This window comes from Canis lupus, chromosome 13 (genome assembly GCF_003254725.2).
Source record: "Canis lupus dingo isolate Sandy chromosome 13, ASM325472v2, whole genome shotgun sequence".
NCBI lineage: Eukaryota > Metazoa > Chordata > Mammalia > Carnivora > Canidae > Canis > Canis lupus.
The window spans coordinates 34,415,931-34,441,208 of record NC_064255.1 but is presented as its reverse complement, the minus strand read 5'-3'; the positions used below and the strand labels follow the sequence as shown (position 1 = coordinate 34,441,208).

At 44.0% G+C, this 25,278-nt stretch overlaps 1 long non-coding RNA gene across 1 annotated transcript; it reads left to right on the top strand.

The window, feature by feature from the left end:
* Nucleotides 1-1,298: 1,298 nt before the first annotated feature.
* Nucleotides 1,299-20,996, top strand: LOC125752341 (uncharacterized). Its single transcript, XR_007401608.1, has 5 exons — nt 1,299-1,503; nt 5,600-5,732; nt 12,563-12,734; nt 19,889-20,035; nt 20,581-20,996. It is a non-coding gene; the product is annotated as an uncharacterized LOC125752341 (long non-coding RNA).
* The last annotated feature ends 4,282 nt before the right edge of the window (nt 20,997-25,278 follow it).

The following is a 25,278-nucleotide window of genomic DNA, read 5'->3' as shown; positions in this document are numbered from 1 at the left end:
GGATGAAGGTTTATTGCTTTTATGGAACTTCTAGGAATCTTGGTTGAGTTTTAGCTTTCCCAATTTTGACTTGTTTTCTGCTTTAAGTTTTCAGTTTATGTTGCTCATGTTCTTCTAGCTTACTGAGGTTACTGACTTGAGACTTTTCCTGTTATGTTCTTTTAATGCTATACATTTCTCTCTGAGCATGGCTTTTTACTTCATCCCACAGATTTTAATAGAATTGGGTTCAAAAGTATTTAAAAATGGAGCTCTGAGTCAGGTGTTACTTGGAAGTGTGGATTTGCAGACGTTGGGATTTTCTACATATTGATTTCTAGTTAAATTTAAAGTAGAATCCAAAGAATGTTCTTGGACAATAATTACCAGTTTATAGCCCAGAATGTGGTCTATTTTGGTGACTATACCATACAAACCTGGGGAAAAGGTATGTTCTCTTGTTGCAATGTTCTATAAGTCAGCTTTGTTTAATTGGTTTTCTGCTGCTTTGATTGGTCTTTCAAATTTTCATGTTCTTTCTTTGATGGATTTTTTTAGATAGTTATGACTTCTTTGAAGATTTGGCATTATTGGATAAAAAGGACATTATGTAGTTTTAAACAAAGCAGATTTCGGAACAAGAGTAGATATAGGTACCCGCCCCCCCCCCCCTTCTCTTGATCAGTGTTAACATGGTGGATCTTCCTCCATCCCTTTACTTTTAAAACCTGTCAATTTCAGTGTGGGGACGTAGGGGATGTCCCCACTATAGGTTCTCTTCAAGAAACATTAAGTTTTGTTTAAATTCAAATTGCCATCATGACATCCAGTGCTCACCTCATTATGTGCCCTCTTTTTTTTTTATTTTTTATTGGTGTTCAATTTACTAACATACAGAATAACACCCAGTGCCCGTCACCCATTCACTCCCACCTTAATACAAGAAACATTTTATTTTTACAAGAAACCTTTTAAATGTACTTTTAATTGGTATATTTAGGCCACTTACATTTAAAGATCTTATGTACATCTTAATTGTGTTAGTCTTAGGCTGTCCTAATAAGACACCATAGACTAGGTGGCTTAAATTATTTTCTCAATTCTAGGGGCTGGGGAGTCAGATCAAGGAGCCCACTGATCTGGGTCCTTAGTGAAAAGGCGGTTTTCTGCAGACCATGGAGGAGGCTTCATTGTGTCTTCATATGGCAAAGAGCAAGTGATCTCTTTGTCTAAGAATGCTGATCCTATTGGATCAGGGCCTCACCTCTATAATGTCATGGAAACCATTACTTCCTTAAGAATCTTGGGAGATACAAAGTGGCTGTATTCAGATATAGGGCTTCTGTCCTAATCCCATTCAGCCTATAACACAGCCCTTAGTACATTAATCCTAATTATAAATTCTTTCACAATCCTAAAAGCCATGTCCTGAGTCTAAATCTGATGCTGGTTTTGTCTTTCAGACTTTTTGCTTTTATTATTAAAAGCCAGGTGAAGCCAAAAAGTATAGAGGTGTTGTACAAGGTAAGGGGACCCGGAGGTACATTGGTTTCTAGTGTGAGAGTTTATGTTAACCTGGCCATGATTTGAGCTACATTTGATTTTGGTACAGTATTCTCCCTATAAAGTCATCAGGAGACAAAACTAAGGACAGGAAGAGTATGAAGCCTCTGGCACTTATAGTAACTTTAATGTGTAGTTCTTCTGGCTTTAATCATACTGTAGCTCTGCTCATGGAGGGAAGAGGTGTGGGGAGAGAATGTTTTACAATCTTCCAATTAAACTTCAGTCCCTTGATGAGCTGTGACCTCCACATGTTTCTTATCCTGAGGGACAGGATAGCTAGAGGGGGCAAGAATAAAGTTTGGAACATGCTCATTAAGTTTTTCCCCTCTGGAGACGGGTCCTTTGCTATTAGAATGCCCTGGGCTTATTTCATAATGACAACTCTTCCTCAGCCCTGCCAGGGCTGGAAGGGTGGAAGGGGAATCTTTCTTGGATTTTCACAGAGAACCCACAGGGAAAAGTCCCCAAAGTAGAGCCCCTAGAAATTTCTCCTCATGATAGTCTGCAGTTGGCTCCTAGAAATTCATCCAGATTACCACTTACATCTCTACCACCTCAGGTCCCCAGCAGCTTCTGCTTTAAGCATATCTTGGTTGGCATGGTCTGGATTTGCTTATCTCTGCAGGACAGCTGCCACCTGAAATCTGATGTACCTAAAACAAGTCACTAGGTTTACAGGGAATGGGCTTTTAGTCTATCCAGTTTTTTGTTGTGAGGAATGGGGTGATGAGTTCCAATATCTTTACAAGTGGGAGCTGACTCCAAAAGTCAGGTATGTTTAGTTTAGGTCCTCACCAAAGCAGAATCTGGGGCAAATGCTCTGGTACAGTGGTTGACTTAGGAAGTGGTCTTAGGAAGCAGGAATAGTGAGGAAGGAAGACATATTTGCAAGTTTATAGTACCAATACCATTGCCATAGGCAGTAGGGGCCAAATTCTGCTGTGACCATTTGGAGAGCTACAGAAGGCCTTCCAGAATCTTATTTCAGAAAGCCTACAGGCTGGGAATTTACCTAGAGTCTCCTGTATAGCATTGTCTAGTACTGCCTTGGGAACCCTAAATTTTAAACACCCCAGAATGTGTCTGCTTGCTGGCCTGCTATCCTATAGCCTGGGAAAGGCCCTGAAGCAGACATGAAGGCACCTTAGGGCCAGCACTTGGTGTTGGTCACTGTCAGCATGAATTGGACCTTTTGAGGTATGTCTGGAGCAGAAGTTAGACCTGAACTGAATAGTATAGGGCACCAAGAGCATCTTCACATAGGTGACCGCATTTCATATGTTGGGTATGCAAGAAACAATGTTACTGTCCATGCTGAACAGATGGGCTATAATTCCAGATATCTTAGTGACTTTGTCTAAACATTAGGGCACATCTGGGATATTAACTCTAGTCCTGTTCACCATAGACCCCATGGATAAAAATGGCATTCCCCAACTCCCGGGAGTCGTGGAACAGTTGTTTTCACAGTGCCTACTAGGGGAGAGCCAGGGCATATTTGTGTGACTGTCCTATCTCGTAGAATTGTGATTCTCTGATCCCTCTCCACACCAACATTGGAATTTTTCCCTAATTCATCCACCCAGATGGTCAGCATTTTTGGCTAAATCCTCAGAGGAGGTACCTTTCTAAATGCCTATGAAGATAACAGTTATCCTATATTAAAAGAGTGGGGAGGAACTTTTAGATTCTAATTCTTAAGCCTGAGCCTGCCTGGTATCCAGCTTGAGACCTGAACTATGGCTATGTTGTTTAGAACCTCTTTCTGGAATCTGACATTGATGTGATTCTTAGATATTGACTCATTCATACAAGTATTAAAAAGGTCAAGCATGGCCAAAGGCTGCATTAGAGGTAATTATGTACATGTGAGTATGGTAGGATCTCAATTCAGAATTGCTTATAATTGAAAGATGATCAGTAAGGGGCTAACACATAATTCATACAGATGACATGAATATGATGAGGGATCCTGAACCTATTACCCACAGAATGCTGGAATGTTGCTTTCCATGAAAGCTGCCTAGTTATGAAAGTCCTAGAGGCTAGCACTCCACTACAGAACATATGTACTGGATTTTAACTTCATAGTTAAAATAATTGTTTTTCTGAAGGAAGTTTACTGCAAAATGTCATTTGCCAAAATTCCCTCTAAAAAGCCTGATACACAGGTGGATCATGCATTAGAAACCATTTAAGTATATATTGCTCTTATCCTCAAGAGTCCTAGTTCTGTTCAAAACCATGGCACCTGTCACATGAGAATTTGACATAGGACTATGGTTATATAGGATTAGTGATCCCACCATGTGAAAACCGACTCCCACACAGCCACTCAGGAAAGCACAACTGCAGTGTTTATGAAGATCATGAGCAGTGGAATGTACTTAGGGTTGAAAATGAGAGGCTCCATGTTCAAGGTCTAGGTATACCCATTAGCAACAGGTCACTGAGCAGAATACTTGATCTTTGACAAGATAGTCTCCCTAAGAATCTATATTGGATTGAATTGTGAAGCTGGCATCAGCAACTTCTGGGCAGGAAGAAAATATATATATAAGACCTCTGATCTTGTGTTTGGCAAACTCAGAAAAAAAAAAAAATGAACCATCCTCTTAATGGAAGCTCTGTGCAGTAGTCTGCATTAAGATTCTGGAGGAGTAGAGGCAGCCTGCTGCTCTTGTTCTATACCCATCCCGAAACACTCCATCATGGGCAAAGGGCCCTGGTGGCTTCATCAGGTGGTTGAGCATAAGTAGGGCTGGCTGTGTGATCTGGCGCCAGGTGTCTCTTGATGCTTACAGGAAGTTTGCTCATGCAAATTCTTCCTACACTGTCTTGAGCAACAGAACTCATTCCTCATGGAGAGGAGGAAACAAAGCTTCATTTATTACTGTACAACATTAATTCAATTATTCTGGGTTATGGAGAAAATCCCATCTGGTTCTAATTCCAGTCCTACTACTGGATCACTATGCAAGATCTGAAACTATATTTAACCTTTAAAGCCCTGCTGTCAATCATGTTTATCAGGAGGCAGTTCAGGGCTGTGTGAGCAGCCAGTGGCTTGGCACATCTTAAAAGAGTAAACTAGAACTGACCTATTTCAACCTCAACTTTCCTCACTGCAAATATTAAAATCTCTTGAGTTTAATGGCCAAGAATCAGGAGTCTGACTTAAAATTTAGTGTCTTGCTTTAGGCATTATGACTTATGATATTAAACCCATTTATATTAAGATTTTTAGCAGGATCCTTGAAACCATTCAGGGTGTGTTATTGTCTCACTATATCTGAGATCTGAAGCCTCAGAGAAAAGTAACCTATACAGGTCCCACAACTGTCATGTTACTGGAGTGGGTTCAACCAGGTGGGATTCTCCATCTATACTTGCAGCTGTGCTCCCCCAACAATGCAAACATGGCTTTCCTTTAAATTGGTCAAATGCAAGGTAATTCTTGAAGATCAAGTCAGGCAAATACATTTGAACTTTCTTTCTGAGCCAGTACGCAGAAGAAGGTACCGGCTCAGTGTTAGAAGGATCAGCTTGATTCCAGACGCTTATATGGGAGCTTCAATGCAAGCTTCATGCAAGCTATGGCTCCATGTAGCTGGATTCTTTGTACCCCCTTATGGGAGATGCAAATAATGGTACCTAGGTCTTGGGTTTGGGAGAGTTGTTAGGTTTGAAATACCTATTATCTGCCCAGCGTCTGAAGTGTTTAGAAGTAGGGAAGGGGGAATGAAATGTCCTTCCTGCCACTCTTAGAGGCAGGGAGGGAATGGTTTTAGTGATCCATTATTAGCTTTGACCTAATAGTCTGCATTGAGTAACATAAGCCTCATTTCTTCAAAACCCCCCTTTCCTTCCCTCTGACCACTAGGATTCTAATGCATCAGGCACTCTGTCCCCCACCTCCCTGCATTCATAGGTTTAGGTCAATCCTAACAATTCATGTAAGGGATCACATTATCCCCATTATAAGACAGGGAAACTGAGGCTCAAACTTTTCTAGGTTAATACAGTTAAGTGCTTCTCTCGGATTCAAATCCAGGCTGGCCCAAAGGTCTGAACTCTTCCCTTGTCCATCTGAAGACACCTGCTGAGCACTTACAATGTGGTTGTCCTTTTAGCTGCTTTGAGGTTTGTTGAGAACAAACTTTCTACAAGTCCTACTTCCTGTTAAGGTAGGAGACATGGGAATAACTGATACAGCAGAGTCTGCTCATAGCTCTTAGGGGCTTGAAAAGTGCTTTGAGTGTTCAAAGGAAGACCTCTCCCAGGGGGATGAGAGGGCTAGGAGTGGGAAAGGCCTGTGGGAGAGGATAGAGAGTGGCCAGGCCAGAGCGGGGAGACCCCAGCAAGACCTAGTGAGAAGCAGATGAGCTACTGAAATGGAGAGCTCCTCCACCTGGAGGCTCCCCACCATACTAATCCAGCCTTTGGACACTCAGCCTGTAAAGTGCTCATAAATAAGAGGAAAATGGACAGGTGTCAGGATCCTCAGGTTCTGGTTCACTCTGCTACTCTTTGGGAGGAAATACCAAGAGTCCATTTCCCATCCCTTTCTTACACTTTCTTCCCTAGCATTGCCACCACCTCTGCCTTTCTTCTTCCCTTCCTTCCCTGACTCTAAGGTTATTTTCAACAGGATTTATTCCATGTATTGAACACCAATTGTGTGCCAGGAACTCCTCTAGGTACTGGGGATTCTTCAGTGAACAAGATGGGCAAAGACTGGCTCATGGAGATTGTTTATGAAAGGAGATAGAAAATAAGGTGGTAAAAACTCCACTCCAAAATTGCTGGAACTACAGCAATTCAGTAATGTGGCAGGATTAAAAAAAAAAAATACTATCAGGTGTGCAGAAGTTAGTTGCATTTCCATACACTAACAAGGGGATTGAAGAACGAAATTAAGGAATCCCATTTACAATTGCACCCAAAACTAAGATAACTAGACATAACCAGAGAGGTAAAGGATCTGTACTGTAAAAATAGGACACTTGAGAAATTGAGGAAGACACAAAGCTGGAAGAATATATTCCGTGCTCAAGATTGGAAGAGTTGTTGAAATGTCTATCAACCCTAAAATTTGTATGAGATCAGAAAAGACCCTGAATAGCCAAAGGAAGGTTTTAAAAAAAATAAAGCTAGAGACATCACAATGGCTGACTTCAGGCTACATTATGAAGCTGTGATCATCAAAACAGCATGGTACTGGCACAAAAACAGAAATAGATCAATGGAACCGAATAGAGAACCCAGAAATAGATCCACAATTCTATGGCCAGCTAGTCTTTGACAAAAAATATGCAATGGAAAAAGGGCATCCTCTTCAATAAATGGTGCTGGGAAAAGTGATCACATGCAGAATGAACTGGACCAATCTCTACACAAACTCATAATGGATAAGAGATCTAAATGAGCCAGGAATCCATCAGAATCCTAGAACACACAGGTAGAAACTTTTTGACTTTGGCCACAGCAACTTTTTGCAAGACCGGGCTCTAAAGGCAAGGGAAAACAAAAACAAAAATGAACTCCTGGGATTTCATCAAGATAAAAAGCTTCTGCACAGCAAAAGAAGTAATCAGAACTAAATAGGCAACCTATAGAATGGGAGATGATATTTGCAAATGACATCAGATAAAGGGCTAGTATCAGATCTGTAAAGAACTTCTCAAACTCCATACCCTAAAGAATCTAGTCAAGAAATGGGAAGACAAATGGACATTTCTCCAAAGACGACCTATACATGGCCAACAGACATGAAAAAAATGCTCTATAGCACTGGTCACCAGGGAAATGCAAGTCAAAACCACAATGAGATACCACCTCACATTAGCCCGAATGGCTAAAATTAACCACTAAGGAAAGGACAGATGTGGATGCAGATTAATAAAGCAGGAAACCGATGTTGGCAGAGATGCAGGAAAGGGGAACCCTCTTACACTGTTGGTGGGAATGCAAGCTGGTACAGCCACTCTGGAGAACGGTATGGAGTGTCCAGATGAATGGATAAAGATGTGGTATATATGTGTATATGTTTATACATATACACACAAAATGGAATATTACTGCATCATCCAAGAGGATGAATATCTCCCATTTACAGGGACATGGATGAAACTGGAGGATATTTATACTAAGTGAAATAAGTCAATTGGAGAAAGACATTTATGTGGTCTCACTCATGTGGAATATAAGTAACAGTGAAAGGGACCGTAAGGAAAGGAAAGGAAACTGAGGAAAAATAAGAGGGGACAAATAGAAACTCTGGACTCTAGGAAATGGAGGATTTCTGAAGGGAGGGTGGGTGGGGGGATGGGATCACTGGGTGACAGACATTGAGGGTACATAATGTGATGCGCACTGGGTGTTATAGGTTGGCAAATTAAGTTTAAGAAGGAAATGAGGTGGTAAAGAGAAAAAGTAAAATTAAGTACAACAGGGTAAGGAGCACAAGAAGTTTTATTGCTTCGATATTGCTTCTCAAGGAGTCATTGGAAAGTCCTGGAGAGAGCTGGTCATGCAGATAGTCAGGGAAGAGTTCAGGTGGAGAGACTAGTGCAAAGGCAACATCCAGGAGCATGTGTGGTCAGGCAAAGAAGTGAGAAGCCAGAGCAGCTGTATAGGTCCTATCTCTTGCAGGGCCCCAGGGGTCACTGCTAACACCTGCTTCTATTCAGAGTGCAACTGGGAGTCAGTGAATTATTTGAACAAAGACCCAGCAGCCACAGAAGTCTGTTAAACAAGCCAGCCAGTGGCAGGAAGGCCAGTTAGGAGACTAGAGTGGCAATCCAGGGGTGACTCCTGCCCAGCAGCCATGGCAAGTTACAAAGAACTATGAACCCAGGCCAGGCAACTAGGGGAGGCCCAGAGGCAGGAGGTTCTAATATCCGAGGGGCCTGGAATAGAGCAAAGCTAACAGGACAGAAAGCCCAGAGTAGAGAGACAGGTAGGGAGGGTGCTTATAGGCAGCTGCTCCTCTTTGGTTCTGTGTCCTTCTCCAGGGACCTAAGGGAGGGGGATGCTTGTTTTTGATTGGGGTTCATCATGGACTGTTGGAAGACCAGCATCACTCAGCCAATTCAGGGACTGCTCCCATGGGAACCCAGAGTAGGTGTAAACTGAAGTGTCCATGTGGACTCAGAGGCTGTGGCCTCCAGGCTGAGCCAGGGAGACTGGGTGGGGGTGGGGACTTAAAAAGCAAAATGCCTCTTTCCCAGTCTGTCCCTTCTTCCCCCTTAACTTCAGCTAAAGCAGCTCATCCATTCACTTGGCCCCTACACACACACACACACACACACACACACACACACACACACACGACTTTTACTGGGTGATGGCAGTAGGTGTCCCCCATGCACAGGGACCTGGATGGAGGGGCAGGGGCAAAGGCCCTGCTGCATCAATTCACAGACCTTAGGAGTTGCTCCCAAGGAAGAATGGGAATTTTTTTAAGAAACTTTTTTAAAGGATAATCTGGGAGATTAAAGCCTTTTCCCAGAGCTGTGGGGACATATCCTTCCCAGCCCCACATGCTGGGCACAGAGCAGACGTGTCCATCGGGCGCTGAAAGTACAGCACTCAAGACCAGTTTAATGATTTTTTTTATATGCTAGATTAAATTAAAAGTCTTGACTTATGAAGGTAGGACTTAAACAGTTACCTTACAGAACTGGGGGAAAAGCTGAACAGTTAAAGCAACCCATTTTTGTTGTGAAAGGAGAAAAAAAGTGTCAAAGAATACATTTCTCATCCTCAAAGATTTTTTCTACAAAGCTTGCATGAACACTTGCCAGATACTATAGCCAACTATAGGACTCCACGGAGAGGAAAATAGCAAGCAGTCCACCATTAGGACTTCTACAAGTAGTCTTACTAGGATTACGATTGTTTACCAAGTGTCTTCAGGACACAGAGCTAAGTACTTTGCATACTTTGTTTTGGCTGCCATTAGATATCACAGCCCAGGGGACCTAAAGAGTTTATTTTTCATGGTTCTAGGGGCTGGGAGCCCCAGGGAAAGACACCAGCATGGCTGGATTCTGGGGAGTGCACTTTTCCTGGCTTGCAGATGGCCACCTCCCTGCTGTGTCCTGACCAGATGGAAAGCAAGTGAGTGCTGATCGCCTTTTGTAAGGGCACCTATCCAAGGCCCCACCTCCAATACTACTGTATTAGGGGGGTTAGGGCTTCACCAGGAGTTTAGGTGACCTTAGGTTCATATCACACGCATGAGCTTCTTGTTGGGTCTTCACCATAACTGTTAGAATTCTTATCATGGTTACTTTACTGATGAAGAAACTCCAGTTTAGAGAAGTTTGAAAACTTATCTAGGTTCACGGCAATAAGGCTGACCAGAGTTTAGGATCCAGATAATGACATCTCATCTGTGCTGTTATACACTATTAGGAACCTAAAGAGCCTGCAATGCTGGCATTGCAAACTTCTTGTCCATCATTAGGATCTTCTTTTTCTTTATCGTTGCCTACATATAGAATCATCCATTCTCCCCTCACAAGATGTTAAGGATTTTTTCCTTTTCACTTATGCTCTTAGATAATTTAAATTCCTCCATCTAGAAATTCGTAAGACTTCAGCAAGATTAAGCTACTTGCCCTTTTCCACCTTTCTAGAATATCTATCTTGAACTTGGAATCCTTTTGTTATGTTGTTTATACATGAAAAAATGGTATATTGGTTAATTGCCTTGCTTGCAATGGAATTGTGGCCATTTGAATATTCACTCAAAACTTTGAGAAAAGTTACTGTACCAAATTGAGTTTTCTTTCACCCTTTTCCAGAAGAACCTCAAAAGTAGAACCATATGATTAAGTTATTTAATTCAACATTTATTGAATATCTGATGTATCTAGCTGTGGACAAAATGCTTGGGGGTTGGGGGGACAGGACAGAGGTGGGGCAAGGGAAGTTGTCACTTGTCAGGAGCCAGGGGAGGAATACCAGAAAGAACAGGTACACAAACCCATCAGACAAAGCAGAACAGGGCGATGCTGTGAGCCTTCTGAGGAGAGCAGGCTATCTCCCTCTGGATCAGCAGTGAGGTTTTAGGAGGAACAGATCTTGCAGTTAGGCAGCTCTAGATTCAAGTCGCATCCTTAACTATGGTGTAGCCCTAGGTGTGTCACTTGATCCGTTTTTGTTTTCCTGCCTCTTCTACAAAAGGATACCTCATTCCCAGTGGCATAATGTTACCATAACCACAACTTATCTGGCCAGGTTTGACCTAAACCTCAAGTAGTGTGATTACAGAAAGTGATGACTGGTCTGATTATCAGCCACCTGGGGAGACTTGAAACCTATCGATTTATATAGTTTTACATGCCTCGTCCCTAGTGGCTCTGACTTGGTGGCTTCTGGGAATCAGCAGTTAAATCTTGCTTTATTACTGCAGTATCATGGGAGAAGGGCACTCCATTTGAGTGGGCACCACCCAGGATGGAATTCCCAGAGAAACCTCAAGGTCACTGGGGGAAAAGCTGAACAGTTAAAGCAACCCATTTTTGCTGGCAAATAGAAGATGGAATAATGAGTGGGGTAGGAATGGAGATACCTGAAGGTTTCCCAGTAGGGAACTTAGACACTGGTATATCGACAACAGGGAGCAATTGAATAAGTTAGAGATGGGGAGTGAGACTGGAGTTGAGCTTGCTTCTACATTTTTAAGTATATTTTTATTGAAGTTCGATTTGCCAACACCTAGCATAACACCCAGTGCTCATCCTATCAAGTGCCCCCCCCCTCAGTGCCCGTCACCCAGTCATGCCATCTCCCCACCCGCCTCACTTCTACAATTTAATAATGCAGGCCAGCCCTCCTGTTTCTGGAGGGGAGTCAAGCATGAGGGCATTTGGACTCCTGTGGCCTCCTACCTGCAACATGAGGGCCCTGAGAAGCTGTATTCACAGGCTGAGGATACATATGGGGAGGGAGGATATATAGGCAGGCCCTCCCTATTGTCCAGACAGAGCACATCCTCCTCTAGGAGGCTTCCTTGAGTAGATAAAATCTGTTCCATCCCATTTGTGCTGCAAGTCATCCCAGACTTCTGTCTTGCTGCCATTTTTGTTTGGTTTCTTATTTTGAGCCTGGATGAAAACCCAGGTTTTGTAAGCTGGGTTTCCCTGGATCTTTTTTGTACTTGTCCTAAGTATTTTTCTTGTCTTTCCACATTTCTTTTGCATTTGATTTGGTAGCCATTCCAACTCCATGCCTTTTGCAGTGGTCTTAGATATTTCTCTTACCAAGAGCCTTGATAAAAAGGTTAAACCAAAGTGCTACACTAGGCTTGGAAGCCAAGAGTATCTCCACAGCATCTTCCAGAAAGCTGTCAGACCACCTAGGAGATGAGAAAATGAAGTACTGTTCCCACAACCACACTGGTAGTTACTTCTTTCACAAATTCGAGTCTCAATTTGTTTCTCAATGGATTTATGGGAGTTCTAAATCCCAGTGGGTCTTAGTTCACAAAAGTTATAGACTGGCTTCTAAGTTCTGATAATCTGCCAGGACTTCCTAAATACCTCAAGACCTCAAGGAAAATCAGTTCATTCATTTGTTTTAGGTATTGTTTTAGGTATTGGGGGGGGGGTCTTCTATGGATATCCCAGAAAAAAGTGGAGGGGATCCTGTGTAGGCGTAAGAGGAGACCTGGGCTTTCCATTTTTCTGGGCTCTGGAACACATGAATCTTCCCTCCTTTTCTGGGAACCTTGAGTTTTTAATCAGCCAAAAGGTGGAGACTACATGGATCTTTCTTGCAAAGTCCTAATGCCTCTGCTGGAAGCATATCCTACACTCCATCTGAAAAGAGGTCTAGACTTTCATTTGCTAAGCCTTCTACCTGGTGATGGATCTGTAGCTCAGAGAACAAAGACAATACTATTAAACTTCAGGGTGTGGGTCCATCAGATTCTAAAAATAGTCACCCTCCTGTCCAATTTGATTTGTTTCCAAGTCTGTCTCTATACTCCCATCTTGATTTTTAGTTGGTCCCTGGTCACCACTCCTACTACAAGGGCATGACTTCTGTGTGCAAGGACTGTTCCTGGAAGAAAGTTGTATACAAAAAAGGAAAGATTGAAAAATTCCTTTCATGGAACTGATGGATCTCTCCACTGGAATTCCTTTAGGTATTTTCAGTCAGCATGATGGGGCAGGGTAAGTTTTATGTTTAATCTCTAATGTAGACATCCTAATAGATGAGCAAAGACTAGACTGCATAATTAGCAGTATGGGTATAGGAAGAGAAGATTCCAGACAGGAACAAAGGATGTCAAAACACTTACCTTAGAATAGGAAGAAAACTGGTATGGTTGAAGCTTATTAACATCTCCCCCTCTCTCAAAGATGTAGTGGGTGTTGGGGTGATGATTACAAAAATGACCTTATGGTCTTAGGTTAGAATTACTCTAGTGGGGATACAACTGTGGTGTAGGGTTGGGATCTTCAAAAGTCACTGTGGGTCTGTGGGAGAAGAGGTCTACTGTGAACAAGATGAAGCAACGAGACAAAACAGTCACTAGAATCCAGGCAAAACATGGGGACTTAGACGAGAATAGGAAGCAAGGAAATGTCAGAGTGGCTTGATAGTGGAAGAATGCTCTGGGGAGCAAGGGTAAGAATACAGCTTTTTAAAGATAAGTCAGAACATGTTTGTTGACTACTAAATCTTTTACTGGCTCAGTGATTCCCAGGTCAGACACACCCAAGGCTCTTTGTGCCAATTCCCTGTCATTGGGTTTCCTGTCTTATTTCCAGGGACTCCTAATGGGATGTTGTATATATCATATATAGGGTAGCATGTAGGGTATATAGTTCCCTACAGATGTGATCTTAATGTTCTGGAGATTTGCACTTGCTGTTCTGCACTAGGATTGGTACTGATTTAAGGAGATCTGCAAAGTTGTCAATGATCTAAATGCTCAGTTCAAATTCACAATCGTAATAGCAAGTGCTCTGGACTGGAAGTTTGTATACACAAAACTTGAGAGTGAAGACCCTGATTTTTAGTGTGGTGGTGTTTGGAAATGGGGCCTCTAAGTAGTAGAGTTCTAGGAGGTCATACTGGTAGAGCCCTGATCAAATGGGACTAGTGCCCCTATAAGACACCAGAGGAGTTACTCTCATGAAGGCAGAAGGATACAGTGGCCATCTACAAGCCAGCAGGAGTCTTACCAGAAGCCAGATTGGTCAGAACTGAAGTTGGGACTTCTAGACCATACAGAGACTTCTGGTGTGTAAGCCACCCAGACTGTTTTGTCATGGGAACCTCAGCAAACCAATATAGAAGTCAGGAGGGGTATAGTAAGTGGAGTTCATGCCCTAGGACCTTTACATTGTCCCAGGAGTGGTTTAAAAAAAATGCTGATTTAAGGGTGTCTGAGTGGCTCAAGTTGGTTAACCATCTGACTCTTGATTATGGCTGGGGTTATGATCTCAGTCAGGAGATGGAGCCCCATGTCAGGCTCCACATTCCTTTGGGAATCTGCTTAAGACCCCTCCCTCCCTCTCCCCTACTCTTTAAAAAAGGCTTTTAAGAGAACATGATTGACTTATGAACATCTAACTCCAGTGAGCCCACCTCCCCAGAAGATCCGGCTTACTGCATTACTGCCACTCACCTAACCCTTGGTTGTTTCGGAGACGGAAGTTGTGGATTAGGAGGGAGGTTCAGGCTGTAGTTTATCCCCTCACATCTAACCTTTTAGTCACAACATAACACCTTTTGATCACTAGATCACCAGGTCCCTGAAGAACCCTAACCTCTAAATTTAGGTTTCTCTTGTCATAGGCTCTTTCAGCTTTCCCTGACCTTAGATAGCATGGCCTAGTGACAGAGGACATTCAACACTGAGAGTCTTCCTTAGTTATAAAGCTGAGCAAATTCCTATGCCCTACTGCCCAGCATGATGCCTGTAGACACTCAATTCTTGTAGGCTCCTGGCATTGGAGAATAAGCATGGAGGGCACAGACTCTTTATAACCAAATATAAAAGTCAGTGAAATATCAGGTAACCTTCCTGCTTAGAGAGGCAGGCTTTAGTCCTAGCTGAGGGGTTTCATTCTCAAGAGGTATTCTGAGCCCTAGAAACCTTTTTCTCTCAATCCTGACCATGTTGAAGTGTTTCTCATTCCTTCAAATGGTGACGTGATGTGTCCTCCAACCATTCTTAGGATTAATCAAGATTCCAGTCTAGCACAGCAACTTTATAACAGCTTTTAACAAGGGAGGAGGGCCTTGCATTTGCTAAGCTGCTTTTTCCTCAGGGTTGTTTCAGGAAAGCAACTGGCCATGTTGCCACAACCTAGAGGTCATAGGAAGTTAGGCTCAGCCAGGGCCGAGCAGTACAGAGGACAACTGAACTTCTGGATAAAGTCTTACATATCACATGTGAGGCCAAGGTTCTAGGATGAAGACACTAGAACTCCAAAACCAGACTGAAACTAGTGAACATCTTTGGTACATAGTAGAGCTCCATCTTTTAGATTGGGATACAGGGCTTTTTTTGTAAACACGATTCCTGGAAGAAAGCCTAGGAAAATGACTCTGCACTTTTGGAAGAAATAAATCATGAGTGATCAACAGTTTTTGAAAATAATTCTGTAGAAGAGGCAAGGCAGAGGTTGGACTTGTCAAAGATTGATTCCCTGCAGTCTGGTCTCCCAGAAGAGGAATTGGCCCCTTGCAAAACTTCATAGAAATTCTCTACAACTCAGCTCAATGTAATTAATCCTCAAATACAAACGTTAGATTCTTACCACCATAGAATCACAAAAGGGAGGGGGTGTTTGTTCTCAACCATAAGCTCTGTGATGGCAGTCCCCAACTTCCCTTCATGTGACAACAGAAATTTGGACCCATCCCCTGGAGGTTTATGGGAAAATCTGAAGTTCCCTCAGCCCATAAATACGCAGGCAGGGTAGTTGTGGAGCTAATGTCAGTGACCTAGCCCTGATCACACCAAGGGAGGGACTGGTTTTCCCCTGTTTGTACAGCTTCAGATTCCCAAGTCATAAGTAGTAGGGGGGATCCTTTTTCAGAGTCCCATTGTCCTGCCAGAGGTGCTGTCCTGTCCCCAGGATACAAGGAGTGCCATATACACTTACTTGAGTTTTTCCCCCCCTCAATAAACAGTGTTAAAATTGGTATTGTTATTAGTTCTGCTTAGTCATGGGTCTTTGTTGGAAGGGCAACTGGTGTTCTAGTCAGGTCTAGTCTGGCATTCAGAGGCTTAATTAAAGGTGGACTAGAGTGTTAGGGACGGACTCTTCTGATGCCTGGCCACACCACCTGCAGCTGACATTTCTAACCCCAAGGTGGTTTCTGATAGTTTTGAGAACTAGCCCAGCAATGTTAGAGACATGGTAGGAGAGAGATGCTTGTATGGGGTAGTCTCTTGTTCAGTGATTTGGAGACCCAGGGGTCAAGGGCAAGGATACATCTGGAAGTATACAGAAGCAGGACTGGAATCCAAACCTGAAGGTCTTATTCTTACACGATAAAGGACATAATCTTGAATTGAAGGCAAGTTTCATCAGGAAAAGAACCCGATTTTGTAGAAGCAGAACAGCATCTCTAAAACATGTAGGAGTCTCACATCTGGACCGCTCAAAACCAAAACAGAGGCAGAGGACAGTGGTCACATTGAGTGTCAGTGATGTAACCTCCTCATCTTAGAAGGGATCTGGCATTATGACCGACTAATCCCAGGTCTTCCTCAAAAGAATTACTCAGACATGCTTACTCCAGCATAATGGTGTAGGTCTCAAGGTAGATCCTGACAGGTCAGTTTCAAGACTGCTGTTATTCCTGGGAAATCAGTATGGGAGCAGAGCAAGGTGTGTGTGTGTGTGTGGTGGGGGTGGGGGGGGGGGGAAGCCAGCACCTGAGTCAGGTACGGCCAGGCCAAGTATATTTAGAGGTGGGTAGAATAGGACCACTAGCCAAGGAGGAGGCCATGAACATCCCTCCAAAGGTCCTCCATGAGCTCAGGCCACTGGGAAGCAGACATCTTCATAGGACCTAGACTGTCCAGTCTCAATTTCTGTGAGCCCAGCAGCCTTCTGGTCGTAGCCGAGGACAGGATCATCTCAATAGAAAAGCCTCAGATCTTCCAAGGAAGACTTCAATGTGAAATGAGAAGTCTCAAGGCAACTGATGGCTGATTAGTGTGGTGGAGGAAGGGGTCAAGTTTAGCAGTCTCGCTCACTCAGGTGAAAGAAAAAGTTCATCCCCTTTAGGAACAGAAGTCGCAGGATATTATTCATCTGTAAAGGCAAGATGAATGTAGACTAGAATGGGACTAAGTCAGGTCAAAAGGCTTTAAGTGGTCTTCAGTGGCAGAAGCGGAGGGGAGTACATTTCATTTTTCTACTATGGAATAATCCCTCAGGCTTCTGTAGGTCCCCGAGAACTTCCAGGTTTGGAAGCTGAACATTTCCTAAATCCATTTTGAAGAAGTGGCTAAACATGGACCACTCCCCCCACTGCAGCTTAACGGCATCCTTATTCCTTGGGGACCTGAGGACTCCCAGTGTTCTCCCAGCTGGAACTACCCCAGCTGGAGATGGCTCTTCAGGAGACCTGGAGACAGATACAGTTATTGCAGGGACATCAGAGAAAAGCAGGAGGGACATTTCAGAAGACCCCTACATGGAGCTGGAGCTCTGGCCTCCTGTCCCCAGGTTGCAGGACTCTAGAGAGGCATTTAAACTCTATCACAGTTCTGTCCCTTCTGCTTCAGGATCCAGCCTAGATGGAAAAGAGACAGGCAAGCCTGTCTTTAGATACCTCAAAGGAGGCTGGACATGGACCAAGTCCTTGCCCCTAGTCAGGGGCAAGTAAAACTGACCACATTGCCAGAGCCTCTGACCCAGGCAATGTGGTCTCTTCCACCAGCAGCCTTCTTCTGGGAAGGGGAATCCTCCACCAGCACAACTCTGGGGACAGTCAAAATTAGGTAGTTATTAGGCTTAAAGCCTAACACATTCCCTTGACTTCAGAAAAGGGTCATAAGAGTATAGGAGATATACCTAACAAGGTCCTCATCTTGTAAGTGCACCTCAACCCACTCCTTTAAGGGCTAACTTGCTTCAAGCTTCTGGGCTCCTTTATTCTATATTCCTTGTTGACTTAAACCCCATAATTGGTAGAAATAACCTTTCTTGAAATCCTGTAGACCACTGACTTTGAGGAACAAAGGACTAGACTTTCTAGAAGATAAGGCCTTCTACACTTGAGAACCACCACCACTGACCATACGGTCTTCAATAAGAGGCCTTGGAGCCTTGATTTTTGGTACAGGTGAGGGGTCTGGATGGCCTTTCCAGGACATGGCTTATAGGACTGAAGTGCTGTCTTTTATTGGGAGCATTTCCTGGCAGAACAGAGGAATCTGGAAGCCTTGCAAGGATAAGTGATTAACTCCTGAGCACCAGATTCTCCTGCACATAGCTCCCCCACCATTTACAGCATCTCCCCCATCCCGCCCCGCTGCCTGCCCTGTTTAAGGCCTTGGCTTCACCTGGACAGGGAGATGGGTCTTTGGGACATTAGTCCACCATCTTCCTGAGTAAAGCAACCTTTCCTTTCCCACCATCACAGGTCTCGAGCATGGACTTTTGAACAGCAAGCAGGGGAATTTGGGTTTCAGTAACAATGTCACTGGGGGACCCAGAAGTTTCTGAAGTGCATAGCTTGTATAACTTCTCACATGCACATGAGAGGAGGCAGACCCATAGTCCATCTTTATCTCCAGTCTACTGGTCAGCAAAGGAGCCCTTTGAGTAAGCAGACTCCAAGTTATTTCTCCAGGTGGATCTTGGGCAGCCCAGACTTCGTGTACCTTATTAAAATCATATGGAGGAAGTCGCTACTCTAAAAGGTTCAAACCCACGTAGACCAGTCCTGGATGATAGGACACAGCTTTCCTTTGTAGCTTTCATACATTAAGACTTAGTCTAGTACTGTTCATCTCAGTAGAGGTTGCTAAGTGTTGCCCCGTCCCACCCATGGCCAGTGGCAGAGCAGTTGGTACATCCTTGGGCTTCAGCCAAATGTGACTCATTCATCCCCTCCCCTTCCTAAATGTCTTCCCCAACTGGTCTGCAGTTCTTACTTCTTGGCTCCTGTGTAGTCAGGAAAAGGTCTCTTTGCCCTGACTTCACTCTTCCCATCAGAAAGAAGCAGAGTGGAGGGTAGAGCTGGCCCCACAGAAGCCCCGAGCTTTTAACGCAAACCTTGAAACCTGAACAGAATCTTGAGGATTGCTAGAGTCAACAACCCACTAAAAGTTGCCAGAGTAGACAGACCTATCTTCTATGTCTGGGAAAGTGAGGTTATGGGTGTTCTGCAACTAGAGTTTCAGAGGAGAATAGAGTCCTTCTCAGGTGCACTTGTTTCTTGCATCTGTCTTGGTTCTAGGCAGAAACCAGATTCCGTGATCTGTGTTGGTGGCCTATTGTTACATGAACCCAAAGCACTGTGTTCATGTTGAGATTTGCCTCTCAGACTTTGATCCTGTTCCATTCTTGACTATAGTTCTGTCTTGCTTGTGTTGTCCCTGGTCTGCATAGCATTGAAATCCCGGGAAACAATGCAACATGGAGGTCAGGCCTGGCTGCTTTCTCTGATCAGTCCCTCTGGCTAGGTGTGGTCCCCTGCCAGGGAATGGGGAGTACCTGCCACTAGCCAGGACTTTTATGTTTATAATGGATACCTGAGCTCCATCCTCAGCCATACTAATGGTCACTGCCTTGAGAAATTCAAGGTGAACAAAATTCATCCATTAGAGAAGAGATTCAATGGATGGCTCACCTAAATCTTTCACCTCTTGGAAGGTCAGACCCCGTTAAACTTGCCTTGATTCCAGTCTTCCCATCCCATCACTTATGTGACTTAATAGCACCTCAGGAAGAACCTTTCCCTCAGTCCTGCAAAGAAACCAGGGCTTATAGGAATAAACACCTTTCTAGTAAGTAACAGCTTTTGAAGATGAAGCTAGGGGCAAACGCTCACTGGCTTCCCCACAGGGAAAGTTCTAGAACTCAAGTCTAGGAAAAATTAATCAGACCATGAATACATCAATGTGTGCTTAGTTGCAGAGTGCCTGACATCCTAACTGAAAGCACTGAACAGGCAGAGGTCTATAGGAGTGTGGCTTCAGGTAGTGCACACAGTCACACACACACCAGTGTACCCAGAAAGCCTTCAGGACAAGGCTGTATGACAGGACCTCCATGACCCTCTAGTCACAGGACTGGATTTCATAACAGGCAAACCTCAGCCATGTCTCACCTGATTCATCTTCCAGAAGGTCCCCTGGAAATCAACTCCTTTCAGGGGCTTCCAAGGTGAAATCTGAAACCGGCCCCCATAGGCAAAGGGAAGAGGCAAGACAGAAGAGGCAGGCCACTAAGTTGGTGGATGGCGGCTTTCATAAAGGGAATTTCCACACAAGGTAGGTCTTGGGTGGCAGCAAGAGGAGTGGAGGTCTAGACCCATCCACCAGATCTTAAGAGTTGTTAAGGAGACCTTAGCTGGGTTCACCTCGAGGCATGTCTTTGTAGCAGGCAAGGTAAACAGAACCTTGGACAAGGAGGTGAGGAGCCCGAGCTGGTACATCCGAGTGCTAGGGTCCAGCTTACAGGTCAATCAGCATCTGGTCTTGGTTTTTTAGGACATTTGGTCTTCCTGGAACCCCCTCCCCTCATTCTGTCTCCTACTCAGAGGTTTTCACACAGTTAAGAGGCAGGGCAAAGTGTCCCAGGGCAGACTGGACCAAGATCTAAAGGCATGAAGCTTCCAGAGCCCAGTTTCCACTAAGTGTTCCGCAAGACCCAGTGAAGTGAGGCCTTCTCGCAGGATTTAATATGGAAAAACATCACCTGCTGTTTCTACTTGACCAGGAGAGATTGGACAGAAAAGGGTTTTCCCTCTAGAAAGGGGCCAAGGATTCTAGGACCAGAGACCATACTCCTCAAGTTTAATCTTTTCTGCTTTCAGATCCCCCACCCGCAAGGCTGGAGTGTACAACTGTAGATGTGCCCTGTTCTCAGGGCCTTATGGTTAGTGTGGGTGTCTTCAAGAACCAGAATCTGTCTCCTGTGCCTAAGTGTAGTCAGAGGAGGGGCTATCAGCCTCCCAGTCTGGCTCTCGGTTTTAGTGGTCAATTTGCAGGAATGGTTACATATCCCAGTTCAAAAGCTGAATAGAAGATGCCTGGAAGTTGGATCTAGGCATCTTCAATGAGGATTTTTTTTTTTTTTGGGAGGGCCAGCCAAGAAACCAAGATTAGTTTTGGGTCATGGTTGGGCTTCCTGTAGGGAAGCTCCTAGTAGAGAACACATCAACGGCTGCCTTTGCCTCACGGACACCACTGGGCAGTGGTGGAATGGCCACCTTGGTCCCAGGTAATCCCATGTCACAGGGCCCATTCTTGGAATAAAGCCACTCTGGAAGTTAGGGATTCTAAGAGGGATAACTTGGGCATCTGCTGTCACTTGCCGCCTTGAGCAAGACTGTTTCAGGTCACATCTGAAGCTGGGAACAGTCTGCAGCTTAAAAACACCTCCAATCAAAGGGAGAGAAGATCAGTATTCAGGCCTAGCAGACAATAGTAAGAAGCAAATGTGACCAAGCCGCAGGTATGGATTATGGTTTCCCAGGGCAACAGCCAGCCCTGAAGCCTGCTCCAAGCCATAGCCCTGAGCCCCAGGCTTCAGCTGATGCCAGCCTGAAGTTCTAGGGATCCATCGCTTTGCCAAGATCATCATTCTTAAACATTACCTTAGGTTTCCCTACTCCCTGGCTACACTCTAGTAGGAGTTTCAAGATCCAGTGCTGGCTCTGAATCAAACATGATGATTTTAGGGACATCCATCATGGACTAGACTCAGAGACCCAAGAGCAAACAAGTGCTTTGTGGTCAGGCAGTACCATCTTTTGTGATGTGACCTCTCCCCCAACCCTTTTGCAGAGAACCCAGCTCTCTGTATGCATTTTTATCTCCATTGAGGCAATAACAGGCCAGTATTAGGAAATTTTGCCTCTGCAGCCTCAGTAAGTCCCATTGCTCCAGATGGTCACACCTAGCTTTATGCTACCTATGCCACCCTTGTAGCCGATTGCCAATATCCACCTTGTGTCTGTCCATTCTACATTTCCAGTGAACAAGTATAGAGCAAGCAGTGCAGGAAAGCATCCCTTCATTCTTCCCTGCGGCCCCCTCAGCAAGGAGTCTGTTCCCACAGCCCTTTACCTTGGGTAGGCCTCTTTTATGGAGTGTCTCTCTTCACCAAATCCATCTCCTGACAAACCAGAGGCTACTAAAATCCTTCAAGACTCTCCTGGGTGAACAATGTAAGGGAACCATCTCAGGTGCCTGATGCAGGAAGGCCATCTCCTGTGCACAGAGCTCCTCACAGCCATACTGCCCCTCGGAGGCATTGTGATAGGTTTTGGATGCGTATAGGTTTGAATTCCTAGTAAGGACAGATAGATCCATTTAATCCCCGCATGCACATCCACTTTATAACTATAGCATTTGGCAACGCTGTGCCCACAGGGATGGCAAACCAGCTTCTACACTCAAGTTTGCCAGTACTCTCGCTGGAGGGAGGTCACTACCAGAACTTAAAATCCTGAAACCGTACTCCACATACCGTGGTGCTCAGTGGGTTATTTACTGGAAAGTCCAACTAATAAAGCTGAGAGATGGGCCAGAACCATAAACCAAGGCATTTCACTAAACAGCACTCCGAGTCATCAGACAGGGACTGTGCTGGATTTTTGTTGTTAGTCTTTTGAACCAGGCTTATCTGGTCAAAAGTAGACATCCTCCATCCAGCATAAAGCCTCCCCAACCCGTTTCTCCTTTTTGCCCACCGTAGTTAGGCCTACTGTAGTTATGGTCAAAGATAGTAAGTAGAAGAATGCCCTTTTTAGCTAATGATGGAAACTAGATACAAGTGGTGTTTCCTCTTCAGAGCCTCCAAGATGGGCAAGATCCCAGGCCCAGGGTCCTGAAAGGCCCAGGGGAGCCTGGATTCATAGGACAAGGGGGAGGGGGCATCTTTCCATGAACTACAGGATGTACATAGCCACAGACCTAACCTAGAGAGTCTTCCATGGTTAGGAAACTGGCTAGAGTCTCTAGGCACAGGCCCAAAGCTAGAGCTCTAAATTTAAATTAAGATTCGCCATTTAGTATAATACCTAGTGCTCATCCCAAATGCCCTCCTCCGTGCCTGTCACCCAACTAGCCCATTCCCCTGCCCACCTACCCTTCCACAACCCTTTGTTTACCCAGAGTTAGGAATCTCTCATGGTTCCTCTATTTTCCCTTATAATTCCTTTCACTATTTCTTATACTCCACATAGGAGGGAAACCAAACGAGATTTGTCCTTCTGACTTCACTCAGCATAATACCCTCCAGGGTGGAGTCTTTTGGGTTTACTATAGACAGTATCCTGTCATCTGCAAAGAGGGAGAATTTGACCTCTTTGCCAATTTGAATGCATTTCTTGTCTGATTGCCAAGCCTAGGACTTCTGGTACTATGTTGGTACCAGTAGTGATAGTGGGCATCCCTGTCATGTTCCTGATCTTAGAGAGGCTCCCAGCTTTTCCCCATTGAGAAGGATATTCCCTGTGGGCTTTTCATAAATAGTTTAAGATATTGAGGAATGTTTTGCCCTACCCCTACACTTTGAAAAGTTTTAATCAGGAATGGAGGCTGTATTTTGTCAAATGCTTTCTCTGCATCTATTGAGGATATGGTTTTGTTTTTTCCTCTTGATATGATCAACGTTTTATGAGTGTTGAACCACCCCTGCATCCCACGGATAAATCTCACGTGGTCATGGTGAATAATCCTCTTAATGTACTGTTAGAGCCTATTGGCTAGTATCTTGAGAATTTTTGCATCCATGTTCATCAGGGATATTGGTCCATAATTTTTGATGAGGTCTTTGGTTTTAGATCAAGGTAATGCTGGCCTCATAAGGAGTTTATTCTTGCTCTTTCTATCCTTTGAAAGAGCTTTAGTAGAATAGATATTTCTCCTTTAAACCTTTGGTAGAATTCCCCTGGGAAGCCATCTGGCTCTGGACTTTTGTCTTGTTTTGGAGGACTGGTTCAATTTCCTCGCTGGTTATTGGCCTGTTCAAGTTTTCTATTTCTTCCTGTTCTAGTTTGAGTAATTTACGGTTTTCCAGAAATGCATCCATTTCTTCTAGATTGACTAGTTTGTTGGCATATAGTTGCTCATAATACATTTTTAAGGCCATTTGTGTTTCCTTGGTATTAGTTGTGTTCACTCTCTCATTCATGATTTTGAGTCTCTCTATTGAGACTGGCTAGGGGTTTATCTACAATTCTTTTAAAGCACTAGCTCCTGGTTTTGTTGCTTTTCTACAGTTCTGGTCTTTATTTCATGGAGTTCTCTAATCTTCATTACCTTTCTTCTGCTTGGTTTGGGCTTTATTTGCTCTTCCTCCAATTCCTTTAGGTGTGAGGTTATCTTGTGTATTTGAGATTCCCCCCCCCCCCAGTTTTTTGAGGGAGGCTTGTATTGCGATGTATTTCCCTCTTTTTGCGATGTTATTTCCCCTCAGGGACTGTCTTTTGCTGAGAGTGCCATGTTGAAATTAGTGTATTTTTCTGAAGTATGTTTACTTTGGTGATTTATTGATGTACTTGGCAGCTCCCACATTAGGGGAATATTCATAGTTGTTAGGTCTTGTTGGATAGACCCTTTAAGTAGGATATAGTGTCCTTCCATCTATTAGTCTTTGGTATAAACTAATTTATCTGATATGAGGATTGCTACCCCAGCTTTCTTTTGAGGACCATTTGAATGGTAAGTGGTTCTCCACCCCTTTTCAGGCTGGAGGTGTCCTTAGGTCTAAAATGAGTCTCTTGTAGACCGCATATAGTTGGGTTTTGTTTTTTTTTAATCCAGAAAGTTACTCTGGATATTTTGATGGGATTTAGCCCATTCACGTTCAGAGTAACTATTGAAAGATATGAATTTAGTGTCCTATTACCTATACAGTCCCTGTTTTTGTGGATTGTTTTCTTTGGGTTCCCTTTTTATAGGGTCCCCCCACCCCGAGGTTTCTTGCAGAGCCAATTTGGTGGTCGCATTCTTTCACTTTCTATCCTGGAAGCTTTTTATCTCCTATTCTGATGGACAGCCTTGCTGGATAAAGTATTCTTGGCTGCATGTTTTTCTCATTTAGTACCTTGTATATCATGCCAGCCAGATCTCTGGATAGATCTGTTACTCTGATATTTCTGCCCATATAAGAAACTCATCTTGCACTGCTTTAAGAATGCTCTATCTTTGAAATTTGCAAGTTTCACTAGATGTAGAGGTGTTGAGCAGTTTTTGATTTTGGGATGGGTCCTCTCGGATCTGAATGTCGGTTTCCTTCCCCAGATTGGGGAAGTTCCCAGCTAGAATTTATTCAAATATACTTTGTGGTCCTGTCTCAGCTTCTTCTAGAATCCCAGTTAGACATTCTTCCTTCCCAACCTATCATTTCCTTAAGCCTTTCCTTGTGGGTTCTTTAGTTTTCCTCAACTTCCTTCTCTCCCGTCAACTTGTATATATCACTGACTCTTCCACCTCATTAACCCTAGCAGTTGGGCATCAAGTTTGGACTGCATCTCCGTTAATTTTTAGTTTGGCCTGATTAG